The sequence below is a fragment of the Numida meleagris genome, chromosome 7 (genome assembly GCF_002078875.1).
Source record: "Numida meleagris isolate 19003 breed g44 Domestic line chromosome 7, NumMel1.0, whole genome shotgun sequence".
In the NCBI taxonomy this organism is placed as follows: Eukaryota; Metazoa; Chordata; class Aves; order Galliformes; family Numididae; genus Numida; species Numida meleagris.
The window spans coordinates 10,759,235-10,773,219 of record NC_034415.1 but is presented as its reverse complement, the minus strand read 5'-3'; the positions used below and the strand labels follow the sequence as shown (position 1 = coordinate 10,773,219).

The 13,985-nt window shown below is 41.9% G+C and overlaps 1 long non-coding RNA gene across 1 annotated transcript in view; it reads left to right on the top strand.

Annotated features, from left to right (window-relative positions):
- Window positions 1-9,999, top strand: part of LOC110402217 — a 106,217-nt gene extending 96,218 nt beyond the window's left edge. The window contains exons 19-20 of the long non-coding RNA XR_002440977.1: window positions 992-6,831; window positions 7,690-9,999. This is a non-coding gene — a long non-coding RNA (uncharacterized LOC110402217). The remainder of the gene's footprint in view (window positions 1-991; window positions 6,832-7,689) is intronic.

The following is a 13,985-nucleotide window of genomic DNA, read 5'->3' as shown; positions in this document are numbered from 1 at the left end:
AAATCCAGCTGGCGACCGGTCACGAGTGGTGTTCCCCAGGGGTCGGTGTTGGGGCCTGTCCTCTTCAATATCTTTATTGATGACCTGGATGAGGGCATTGAGAGCACCCTCAGTAAGTTTGCAGACGACACCAAGCTGGCAGGAAGTGTTGATCTGCCTGGGGGTAGAGAGGCCCTACAGAGGGATCTGGACAGGCTGGATCTCTGGGCTGAAGCCAATGGGATGAGGTTCAACAAGACCAAGTGTGAAGTCCTGCACACTGGCTGCAACAACCCCAGGCAACAGTACAGGCTTGGGGCAGAGTGGCTGGATGATTGTGTGGAAGAAACGGACCTGGGGGTATTGGTCGATGCTCGGCTGAGCATGAGCCAGCAGTGTGCCCAGGTGGCCAAGAAGGCCAATGCCATCCTGACTTGTATCAGAAATAGTGTTGCCAGTAGGAGTAGGGAAGTCATTGTCCCTCTGTACTCAGCCCTGGTGAGGCCCCACCTCGAGTACTGTGTCCAGTTTTGGGCCCCTCACTGCAAAAAAGACATTGAGGCCCTGGAGCGTGTTCAGAGGAGGGCATGGAGCTGTGAGGGGTCTGGAGCACAGGCCTTATGAGGAGCGGCTTAGGAAGCTGGGATTGTTCAGTCTGGAGAAGAGGAGGCTCAGAGGAGACCTTATCACTCTCTATAACTACCTGAAGGGAGGTTGTAATGAGCTGGGGGTCAGCCTCTTCTCTCTTGTAACTAGTGACAGGACGAGGGGGAATGGCCTCAAGTTGCGCCAGGGGAGCTTTAGGCTGGACTTTAGGAAATTCTGCTTTTCTGAAAGAGTGGTCAGGCGCTGGAATGAGTCACCGTCCCTGGAGGTATTCAAGAAACATTTAGATATAGCGTTGAGAGACATGGTTTAGTGGGGTTGTTGGTGGTAGGTGGGTGGTTGGAGTGGATGATCTTGTAGGTCTTTTCCAACCTAGCTAATTCTATAATTCTATGATTCTGACCAGCCGGCTTGGCTGCACAGGTGTGCTCCCTCCCAGCAGCCGTCACTGCGGACCAATCTGTTGTGAAGGCCTCCACCTGGTGGCTGATCGTGCCCAGCGTGCCGCTTCTTGAACTGGTATGGACTTCAGCAGCCTGTTATTAAAAGCCTTCAGAAGCCAAACGGCACATTTTACAACTGCCTTCTAACTTAGCAAAGTTAACCTTTCGTTAGTCTTGAAAAACAGACAGATATGTTAAAGACGGTCAGCTTCTGGGCTGTGCTGTGACTCAGCCCCAGTATTCGCCCAAGTGACAAAATATGGGACCTCACGTAATGAGATAAGATGTGCTGAAGCTACACACCATTCTGAGCATCAAAACCAAACGTTCAGGTGGTGCTGCAGTGCAGCAGCCAATTAGTTTCACATCCACTGATTACCCTAAAGCAGCAGAGTGTAAGTGCGATTCTATGAGATCTGCAAGCCCTTATCTCTAGGATGACATGCAAGAAGAAAAGATCCAGCCTAAATTCGAGCTTCTAATTAGGCAGGCCGTGTGTAAGTGTATTTTGGACCCAGTGAGAGGCAACACAAGCTGTTTATAAAGTTATCGAGGAACTCACCTTTCAGAGTGGATCCTGAGTGGGAAATTACACGTAAAAGGAGACCCCTTCTATGCAGAAACTGGCACTGACAGAGCTAACCCTATTTCAAATTAATCCCATTCAAGGTTGTCTCTGGTTGCTTCTGGTGGGTGCTGCCACTTGGATTCACACTGCAAAGAGTTATTTCGAGATGGTGTGTTTGGAGCTGTGCGCGGAGAATACTGTATCCAGGCAGCCTGCTGTTTGTGTCCAGGTTTGCTGTCACGTGCCTGTTCTTTGGAGATTCAGTTATGGCTGAATGGCAAGCTGTGCCACTGTAGAGTCGGTAGGTCATCCATCCTAGGAAGATAATAAAAATACCCACCATACACCATGAAGGAACCTCCTTTTGATCTTGTCTGACTACATAGGACACTTAATGTGAGTAGGATTTAGAAGCCATTTTTACAACACTTGGATTTTTATTTACCACAAAATGCTCATGTTGGATGCTGTAAAAAATGAAAGTTTTAGATAGACCTAACCTTTTATCTCCATTTATGCATCATATGGAATACCTTATTTGTACTGATAAGTTTTTGTTCAAGATCACCTTGTGTTGGGAAATTTTTTGCTCTGATAGGCTTTGCTCAACTAATCTTTATCCCAAAATGAGACAGAGCATGTGTAATTAACTCCAACTTAATGCTGCCCAGGGAGGAGAAGTTAATATTAATTAGCCTATTAGGCCTGCACAGTAAGTCCTAAGTTCATTTCATATCAGCCTTTCTCTGGTACCAAATGATGCACTGCAACGTTGGTGCGTGTTGCACACCTGAAATCAGAAAAAAAATCCCTCAGTTACTCTTTAATGGGCAGGGCAGGGCTGTTTTTAAGCACTGGATTGCCAAAGTATTCAGTGTGCAACTGACTGGAAACTCAGCTGAACTTCTTGCTGAAAAATGTCACTGTGATATTCCTAGAGTTGTGTCTTGAGACTCCAAATGCCAAATATACACATCTCTCTGTGACTCAGTTCTATGTCTTGGTTCTATAGGAGATTAAAATGGAGAGTGTAATATGTAAGATCAAGAAAAGTCATAAGTGTAACTAAGGCTCTAGACACCTTCACAAAACACATACAACTCTATGACTTGGAGCAATCTTCTCAGTGGTTTAAGCAAAATGGTGGCCACCTCAGGTGATGGAGAGGGCATCCTGAGAGCATGACTGAGTCTTTGCATCCTCTCCCACATGGATTGGCCTGACCCTCTGGAGCAGCTGTACATTGTCCCAGATTTGCAGCTGATGAAGGAGAGACAAGAAGAGCACCTGCAGAGCACTCAGCCTCCTCTTTTAGGCAGAACCTGTGTTTTCATTCTCACCTTCTCTTTCTCTCTCCCTCCCAATAAAATATGAACTGATCGTCAGTACTGGGCTGTACACAGCTGCACTGAATGGTTGTGTTTGATCATGGAAGTTAGTATTCTGCTGAGAACACGTAGTTCTGAGGGCAAAAGCTGGTATTCTGCTGAGATGTACTAATTCTAGTGTCCCACTTTCATAAAGTCTTTGAATATGTGCTGAAGAGAGCTTTGCTAAAAAACAACCAATTTTGGTCTTTGGGAAGTTCCCCACGTACCCTGGTCACATAGGTATTTTGCCCTCTACAAGACTAGACTTTAACTAGTCTTAGCTGCACTGAAGCAATCAGATTCTCTTTTGCTGTGTATATGTATGCGTGACCTTCACCATTCTACCTAATTTTGTTTAAGTTCTAACAAATATTTTAATCTTCACCCCATTTATAGTGTTACTTTAAAAAATCTTCAGTAGTAAAAACAGCACATGAAAAGGTGAAGTATCTTTGAAGAACACCAGCTGAACTTCAAGCAGAAGTGGTGTAGTTATACCGGAAGACAGACTAAGGAACACCAATAGCAGGGTAAATTTTTGCCTCTCTTTGGTCAGCATCCTTCCCTGAGTCTTCAGCTGGAGCTCCTTCATAAAGAGCACACAGGCAACCAAAAACAACTCCTACAATATTTCTACCATCTTGAAGGACTGAAAGAACCCTCCAGAAAGGCAGAGGAGCTCTGATCACAAAACAAATCACAATCTCTGTCACTGCCATCAGTGATATTAAGCAGGAATAAATTTTGTCTCAGCATTCAAGAAAGATAACTGAAAAATCCACTGCATGGAATTTACTGTGTGAAGTTTTTACAGCATGAAGATCTTAATTTTTACAACAGTTCAGGAAGACTCGGCAAATAGAATATGTGTTTTACAGACAGCTGAAATGTGTCACAAGCAGCAATTAAACCATTTCCCCTAGACTAAAAAAAAAAACAAAAAAACCAACCAACTACAGAGCAAGTTTTCTTAAGAGTGAAATGTTTTCTCTAACTGATAAATTCTATTTAATTTAGACAAAATATAGCTGACAAACAAGTAAAGGATGTTTTCCCTTAATTTCTGCTTGTTTTCAAGTCCTAGAGAGAAGAGAGTCCATGTTTTACTGACAGGATTCTAAAACCCATGAAAATGATCACATTTGTCAGTGGGCACAGAGGCTGGAATAAGCTGCACAGGGCTTTTAAAAAAATTATTATGTATGGCAATATATATGACATCCTCACCATTGGATTCAGAATACCTCATGATGGAGATTAATACATAATTACGTGCCGTGAAGAAATTTAGCTGATTATTGTTGAGTAGATTAAAGCAGTCATATACTGAGTCTCAGTTTATTCTGGGCTTCAGTCACACTGCCTGTATGAAAAGCAGCTGATCCAAAGGTGGCTGGGAATGGAAGGGAAGAGACCTGTTAATCTCAGGGAGCTTCAGTTCAGGCCGGCAGAGAGTTACTGTTTATATTTAGTGGCTTATTTCTGGCTCCCGTCTGCACAGACAGCTTTTCTCTTTTAGATTCTTCAGCTCAGGAACCTGAGGGCAGTGGTTAACTCTTACTTGAGGAGATAGTGAGAATGGAGTATCTCAGTAGGAGTTTGTCTTGCTAAGCACAGCCATGATGCTTTTTGTATGGGAACTCAGATCATTTCCTTGTGTGCAGGCCAGCAGCTGTCATTACAGAACAATTAATTCTCCTAGCCCAGCTGATATTAGTGATTGCAGATGTAAAGTTATAAAGAGCTGCTGGGGTTCTTCAGAAGGAGCTTGTCATCATGTTTCACAAAGTAAGGAGAATATGCAGTGAACTCTCTGGACCAGAGACAAACCACAAGCAATAACCAAAGCATAACTTGATACTCTGCCAAACATGGGGAGAGTGGGCTTGCATGTCTCACTTGCCATTGTGGCAATGCCTCACTCCAAATTTCTCTCTAGCACGTTCATCTTCATAGCAGAAATTTGGCCTGTGACCTGGCACTGGCAAATTTCACTTTAGTCTGAGAGCCTGAACCAGTGACAGCACTGCCATGCTCTGATTGTGTGTGGGGAGCCTGGTGACCACAACAAAGTGCCTGCCGCACTGCTGCTCCACGGCTGTTTGCTGTGCTGCATTTACAGCATCCCAGTACTTCAGGGGGCCCCAGTTCATGCCCGTGAAGTTGCCAGTGGTGTTAGTGTGCTTTCTATAAGGTAACTCTGAAGGGCCCGCAGTGTCCAACTAGCAGCCTGGCTGCAGCTGTGGGTATCAGTGCATATGATTCCATTGCCTTCAGGCTCAGCTTGAAACCTTCTCAAGCTTGAAACCCTGTCAATGTAAATGAGTTTATAACTTCTCAGGTAAATTCTGTTAGTAGGGAGGTGTTACATGGACAGAGCTTTCTGAGTGCACTGGGGCTGCAAAGAGTGTGGAGGGCTGAGGAGGTGGAGGAAAGGGCAGTAATGGTCACTCCTGGCAGCCTACAAAGTGCATCTCCTGGCCGTGTGCCTGAGATGGAACCCGAGTACTTTGCCAGCCAAGCAGCCCTCATTCAGTGGGAAGTGGATGACACCCGCTGGGTTAGGCTTTACCTAGGAGATACCTTCTTGTTCCTCCCTGAATTCTTGCCATACGCTCTTCAGGGCACTGCCAGACCCACAGCAGGACAGATGCTTTCGTCCTTAGCTCTGCAGTGGCAAAAAAGAAAGAAAAAACAAAACAACAACAAACCTAATCTTTATCATGCCAATGGGCTTTACAGCTTTACATATCTAGTCACTGAAAACACTACATGAAACCATGCTTTCTCTTACTTGTTCAAAGAGTTGTGTTTTGTGAAAAAAAACAACTAAAAACAAACATTAAAAAGTTACATATAGGTGAAAAAGTTTTGTTTTGTTTTTAGTGGAGTAGGACAGTTAAGTGACAAATAATAAAGTTTCATCTTTAATACATTATTGATTATGAGTGTTAAACCAGATTCCCATATATTTTTTGTTTGAATCTGTTATCCATAATTAATATTTATTTCAACTAAATAAAGCAGATTTGATTAGCTAGCTAGAAAAAAACAGGATGGGTTTTTTAGTTTGTTCAACTTTTGTTGGAACAGTTGCTTTAAAAGACTCTTGCAAGCTGAGATAGTGTGGATTTAAGGACAGGTGTGTGTGTGTACATTGTAGCACCCCAGTAAGGGTGTTTTCTGGTATCTGCAGTGCCTGAACAATGGAGAGTGAAGTGCTGCTGTCAGAACTTATCACACAAGTTGGAAGGGACCCACAAGGGTCATCAAGTCTACAGAGGACCGCCCCAAATTCAAACCCTATGTCTGAGAGCAGTATGTCCAAATGCTTCAGCAGCTTAGGGCTGTGCCTAGTGCCCACTGCCTGGGAATGGGAGCCTGTTCCATGCACACCACCTTCTGGTGCAGAACCTTTTCTTCATACTCACCTGATCTTCCCCTGACAGCTTTTTGCCATACCCTTGAGCTCTGTAGTAATCACCAGAGAGCACAGTTCAGTGCTCCACTCCCACAGAGGGAGCTGTAGGCTACCATCAGGCCTCCCCCCCTCAGCCTTCTGTTCTCCAGGCTGAACAAACCAAGTGAATACAGTGCTACTTGCGAAGAGAGTACAATCCCTGGATACTTTCAGTAACCATACTCCATGCTAAGTCTATGCTTTGCTTGAAAACCTCCAGGGATAATGCCTCCACCACTTTCCTGTGCAGCCTATTCCTGTGCCTGACCACTCTTTCTGAGACTGAGGTTTTCCAAATCTACAGCATGAATCTCCCCTGCACAACTTGAAGCCATTACCTCTTGTCCTATCACTAGTTATTTGGGAGAACAGACCAACTACCACCTCACCACAACCTCCTTTCAGGTAAGGTCTCCCCTGAGACTCCTCCAGACTAAACAATCCCAGTTCCCTCAGCTGCTCCTCATGTTCTCCAGACTCCTCAGCACCTTTGTTGCCTTTCTCCAAACATGCTCCAGGGCCTCGATTTCTTTCATGTAGTGATGGGCTCAAAACTGAACACAGCACTCAAGGTCCAGCCTCATCAGAGCTGAGTACAGAGGGACAATTCCCTAGTCCTGCGGACTACACTATTTCTGATGCAAGCCACGATGCCATTGGCCTTCTTGGCCACTAGGGCACGCTGCTGGCTATGTTCAGCCAGCTGTCAACTAACATCCCCAGATCCTTTTCCACCACACAGCTTTCCAGCCACTCTTCCCCAAGCCTGTAGCAATGCATGTAGTTGTTGTGAACAAAGTGCAGGACTTCACACTTGGTCTTGTTGAAGCTCATCCCACTGGCCTTGGCCCACTGATCCAACCTGTCCAGATACCTCCATAGGGCCTTCCTACCCTCAGGCAGATCAACACTTCCTCCCAACTTCGTGTCATCTGCAGTCTTACTGAAGGCATATTTGATACTCTCATTCAGATCATCAGTAAAGATATTAAACAGGGTCAGCCATAGTACTGACTCCTGAGGAACACCCTCCTTAGTCAGTTTTTTACTCAGAGAAAAGTACACCTGTCCAGGTCATGGGCTGCCAGCTTCTCCAGCAGAATACTGTTGGAGACAGTGTCAAAGACTTCGCTGAATTCTAAGTAAACTGCATCCACACACATGCTCTAGGGAGACTTGTGGCTTGTGGCCTCCAGCTTTTATAGCTGGAGGGCATGACCTATCTTCCTCTGTTCAATTAAACATTTATCTTGTTTTCTGCAGTGCCTGAACAAGCAAAAATCTGTGTGGCAGGACACAGTTGTCATCAGAGGGACTGGAGGACCTGGCCAGTGCTCTGCACAGAACTTCTTTTCATGTCTGCTCAGGAAAGCATAGACTAGGGCAGTGAGTGCTCTTGGAAACACCAGAGCAGTTTTGGTTGAGCAACAACAAAATTAGGCTCAAAGCAGACAATTTTAATGGAAAATTTTGGACTGGACCATTAGTGTAACAAAGCCATGGAGACCTGAAAACAGGATTTTGATGGAAACTGCCAAGTAATTTGATGATAAATAATGAATTAGCTCAGCTATTTTTGTGTAATAACTATATTTTATAAGGGGAAGTCTTTTTTAACCTCTTGTCTATGGAAGTCTTCTTATTACAAGAGCTTGGGCCCATTCTTATTTAACTCATCTCTAACCCTCTGACCACAAGGACAGAGGTACTATGAAGTACACTCTGAATACTCAGCGTATCTCCATTACACCAACAAAGTGTGACTGTGGGGAATGCAGTCCCTGTTGGCAGTAAATCTAGCTCTCCAGCCACTCAGAGGATCTGGGAAGTTAGACTTGGTAACTATTGGTGAGGTGCCAACTTACAGTCTGGAAGGATTTTAAAGGATGCATCAGTATTTATGGATTTAAATGTGAAAACAGAAATTGCAGACTAAAAAAAATGATGAACTTATTAACTGAGTGAACTTGGTTTCTTCAAGTGCCAGGAAAACACACTTCACATGCTTGACTTAGTGCTGTCTTGGTGAAACAATTTAAAGCAGGATATTTAATAATGTGAGAAATACTTAAATCAGCCAAGTCTATACAAAAATAAAATAAATTGAGATCAGAACTGTGAGCTAATTCTTGTAACACTGTCATGGGGATGAAGATAGGTAGTGGGAGAAATGCCATGTAGCTTTCATCATAGGCTTAGCTTGTACAGACAAATGCAGGGGACTTGGACTTGCATTTGTTTCTAAACAAAATAAATTATTGAGTGGCTTAAATGGAGCAAAGCATATAACTCTGGAGAACTAAACATATATTTTCATATTTTTGTCTTTGTTAAGCAAATGGCATGAAATCCCAAACTGATTTATTAAGGGAATATTTCTGTTTTCTCATTTACGATTGAGGAAGATGAGATCTCTTTCAGAACATCTTTGTTAGAATACACCCACAGGGCAGCTCTGTGCATTGGGAGGTCTTTCTGCTGTGATTTGTCAATAGGATGCTGTACCCTAATTAGCTTCTCCCAAGAAATTAAGAATAGAAGATATCATTCCAAGGCATGAAATGCAGTATTTAAGCTAATGGGATGCAAATCTGCAAACTGCATCCCATAGGACAGCTCCTGGAGTGAGAGGAATGGGATGCTTGATGATGTCACCTGCGATGTTGTGACTCCAAAACAAGCTGTAGGCCGCAGACTGAAGTGGCAGTGCAGCTGCCCTTTGTAGCAGACAATGACGATACTTATTTTGGTTGTAAGCCAGGAAATATTGATACTTGCCATCAAGATCAGAGACTGCAGAGCTATATTGCTAGACTAATTCTGTTAGAAGTGCATAAAATATCTGATCTAATGTATATGAGTTGCTTACAATATTAAGATAATTGAGAATAGTTCTTCAAACTGAAAGCTGCTATTTGCATGATATAGGCTATAATGTAATGGAAGTTTTGTAGATTCTCAGAGTTTCAAAGTCCATGGCAAATAATTTAAAAGTATTAAGTCAAGTGTGCTGAACCCATGGTCCAGGGGCCACATGCAGCTCAGCCCTGCCCATCCTGCAGCCCACTGCCCTGTGCCATCATGGCGGCAGCTCTTCCCACTGAGCAGCCCGGCCTAGCCCCAGATGTGCACCCATTGCTCAGCAACGACCAAATATCAGTGTGCAATCAGCACAGTGTCAGCTGAAACCAGGGCTTGGGGAGGGCACAGTGCAGTGCTATCTCAAATTGTGGCAAATAATTGTGTGCATTTTGATACATTGGCTAAGCACAGTCCTGCGAATAGTGAAAAATATACAGCCTTGCTTTCCATTGTGATAAAGGAATTTGAGAACAAGTTTCAAGACTGCCGAAAGTAATCCTGTTTTTGGTATATTTGTGACTCCATTTTCAGTCAACATAACTGCATTACCTGTGAATTTTCAAATGGAATGTATAGAGTTGCAATCAGATATTCAAGTCAAAAATTTGATCACATCTCTTTCCTAGTCTTTTGTAAGACCTGTCTTACCAGAGAAAAATATCCCTCAAATATCCTTTGCTTCGCAATCACACCCTTTTCATGTCATTGTTTTTTGGCAGGAAGCGTATTTGTGAATAACTGTTTTCAGGGATGAAGGACAGGAAGAGTAGGATTTCATCAGAAATCCTGATGAAACAGGAACACCTTGAGACCTCGGTGAGAATTAAAATGACTCCCATCAAACCAGACTGATGGATTAGTTTCACAAAAACTAGGTCAAATATCCCACTAGTTTTCTGCTTTTGTTACCCTCCTTTATTAATGCTTTAATTAAAAATATATATTAAAAATAAGTTTTGTTGCGTTAAATGTGGTCCCAGACACTTCCTCTTCAGTCAATGCAGCCCAGGCAAGCCAAAAGGCTGGACACTCATGAGACAACATAAATTTGGTAACAAATGCTAGATTTTATCTTTTCTGGGCCAATTTTGGAAAAGTATGCTCTAAACAAATCTTTTTTTTTTTTTCCAAAATGTAAAAAGTACAGTTTCTGAATTTTCTTATCATTAGTATCTCTCTGTAAAATATTTGGATATAGGGATTGTGTCCCTGTGTGCCTGTGGGAAATTCTGCTTATAATTAAAAGTTAGTTCAACCTTAACTGTGTAAAAATATATGTATGCATAATAATCTCTATCTGTACTAAAAATATGATTACTATTTGTAACACATTTTCAAAACATTCTATCCTGGTTTGCCAGTAGAAGGAGCTAGCGTTCTTGTGTTCTAGCCTCAACTTGTTATTTTCATAATACAACTTGGTTGCCTAATTGTGTCCAAACTCTCTTGAAAATCTTGACTTGAAATTACTGAAAATAAAATAATTTTAAATAATAACAATTTTAGAATATCTTTATAGTGGTGGTGTAGGAGTTCTATGAAAATCCCTGCCCAGCATGCGTATTACTCAAGTGGTGATAGCAGTAGATGTGTTGTAACTGCAGATGTTTTGTAACATCTACTTCTCTGTCTGGTTATGTCTGATTAGTCCTCTATTCAAATGAACTGGTGGAAGGTTTATGAGTGTGATTTAATGCACATAAACAGGCCTTTCTTGGAGAAATCAAATGGGTGACTTGTAAGGCTGTTCTCCTCGTTGATGCAGGAGTGCTGCACCGTGTACCTCTGATGTGATAGTCTCTGCTTGTTCTTAGAACAGCAGTGAAACAATCTTGTAGTGCTTTATGCAACCCTAGCTCCTCTAGTCTTTGAAAAGTTTCAAAAAGGACCTTCAGACAACAATACCAAAGTCCTTTCCAAAATCCTAACTAAAAAATTTAGATTAAAACTCAGAACTGGTCACCTCTTACTCCCTTTCTTATCAGCAAGCTGAACTGCCATTCAATATATTGATCTTATCTCTGTGGTCTGGGAAAGGAGCTGAAGGTGCTTGGGCTAGATGTGGCTGTCTATGGTCAGTGTAGATGTTCAAAATGTAAGTGTGATGAAGCCCACACTGCCTCATGCACCATTTTTAACATACAGACACAAGTAAATTTGCATGAGTCTATAGGTAGAAATAATTCAGAATTGTGGAGAATTAGCATTTATTTCTTCTGTGCAGAAATTTAAAAATTCAGGAAAAGGATTTGTTGAGGAGCTGGGCTTGAAAGATGACCTTATCTTGCAAATAATAAGTAGAAGTTTGCTAATAGGTAGTATAAATTAAGATATAGTACCTTTTATAGGATACTATAAAAACATAAGCAAATTCGCAATAGGAAAAAGTTACTGAATTACAGAATGTTTGCCATTTCAAGGTTATTTCTACAGCAAATAACAGGTGTTCTGTATTTTGCTGCTGTTTCCAACCCTACAAATATTAAGTGGAGAAAGAAATGCATAATCTTCTTCTAGTGCCAAAGAATCTTGAGAGGATAGAGAGGAGAATAATGATCCTAAGTGAAATTTAGATCTGTATTTGCTCACTGTTTCTGCTGCAGACTGTGACCTTGAGCAAGTCATTTAGTCTTCTGCTTTCATTCCTCATTTGTAAGCTGGGAATGAAAATGCTGAGAATTACAGATTTTTTTAAGGACACATTGATTACTTATGCATTGTGTGTTGTGCTCAGAAACGCATAGGCTCTAATGCAGAATACAGATTGATAAGCAGATTGACTGCCTTGCCCACTAGGAACAGGCCCCATACTTTTGCTTATTCTGTTTCTCCATCCATTGTTTTATTTATTCTTTTTTTTTTTTCCCATGTGAATGAGGAAATTGCACAACAGGTCCCAGCTTGGTCCTACTCTTGATACATTATTGATAAAAGCAGGCTGTCTGCTTCTGTGCTAGTAACAGAACTTTCAGCCCAACTTTTACTTCCATGCCCTGATCACAAGATAACCTGTTTTATAAAGCAAATGTTTTATAATCAAAATGAAAATAATTTCATCTCGTGGATGAGAGATGATTCAGTTCTGCAGGAGGGTGAAATGGTCTCTTCGCTGAGGCACATGGTTTATTAAACTATTCCAGTTGCTACAGCTATTTGCTCCTTGTGTCTATCTCTTTTGCTCTACTGCATGATATTCTGAAAGGTGTTGAGCTGTGAACCAAACAGACATTTAAACAAACTTCTATGGAAAAGAGAAAGGAAATTCAAAATGGCAAGAAATTATCAATGTTTGACTTCTTGCTTCTTTACATGATAGAATATATGGCATCTTAAAAATTTTCACAACCTTTAAGTCAGAAGCTGTCTATAATCTAGAAATGCTTGCAGAACATGTAGGATTGCTAGCATTCACCTGTCTGCTCTGATACTGATACAAAGCATTAATTATCCAAGCCATAAATAGTTCCAACGTTTCTGGATGCAGACTGAGTTTTAAAAGAAAGCAGTAACTGTAAGGTATTGGATGATGAGAATTCAGTCAGTTGTGGGTGTGAACAGATCCAAACAGTTCTGGATCCAGTTTCTCTATATGCTGATACCTAAAGGGCAGAAGTAAGGAATAAATACTGCCTGTAGCTTGATTTCACATTCAAACAAATCTTTTCCAAAAGTGCAGATCAGAAACTTACAGTTTCTCAAACTCTGGGTTATTCAATACTCCATTCAAAAGCATTGATCCCTACAGACAGGTGGTCATACTAGAATCCCAAGATTTGTTTTCTTAACAAAAGCAAGTGGTTTCTAGTCATGGATTTTGGAGAAAACCTACATGACCTCTCTGAAGATTCAGAAGCCAGAAGTCAAACAAAACTTACACGTGTGCACTTTTTATATTGTCATAGGTTTTATATTGTTGGCAAAGGTAATGCATCTTAAAGGAATATGTAAATCTACTATGATAAAACAGTAACATGGCAGGACAAAATGCCTCAGTCACAGAGAGGAAAGACAAAAGGAGTGCTGATCATGCCCTCTCGGTGTGAGACCGGCTGCCTGGCTTACAGAGCAACGGTCACTGACTGGGAGAGGTCAGTGTTTACTTTATCACTTTGAGTCTGAACCCTCATCATGTAATGCTATTCACATCACAAAATCTCCCCCAGAAGGCAATGCTAGGCTTCTCATGATCTTTGTGCACAAATGTGAAGATTTTGCCATGTGTAACCACAGTCTGATCTTTAGCATTAGCAGCAGCTCTAGGGAGCAGTTACCTGGTTCCTTGCATACCTGCTAATTCCTTCAGTAGCATTCCTCTTTCTGGGATAGCATTTTAACCCCATCCCTTCCGAAGGCAGCCCGAGTTCTGCCTGCATATTCTTTCAAAGCACAGAGTTGGAGACCTATACATCATTTTCAGTTTTAGAGCAGTATCTTTGACAAATACAATATTATACCTCTCATATGTGTGACTAGAGTGAATATACATAAAATACAAAGCCAGGGTTGAAGAGTGGCTAAGAAAACTGTGAACTGGAGAGAGCTCATATATATATACTTCTCACAGAGGGAGACAACGCCAGATACCCAAAACAAACAGCAAAGCTTCTCTCCTTCTCCAGAACAATTAATGAAGTCCAAACAAAGCAAAAAAAAGGGGAGGAGTTGGGGGGGGGGGGGTAGGGTCATGCTGTGGAGTG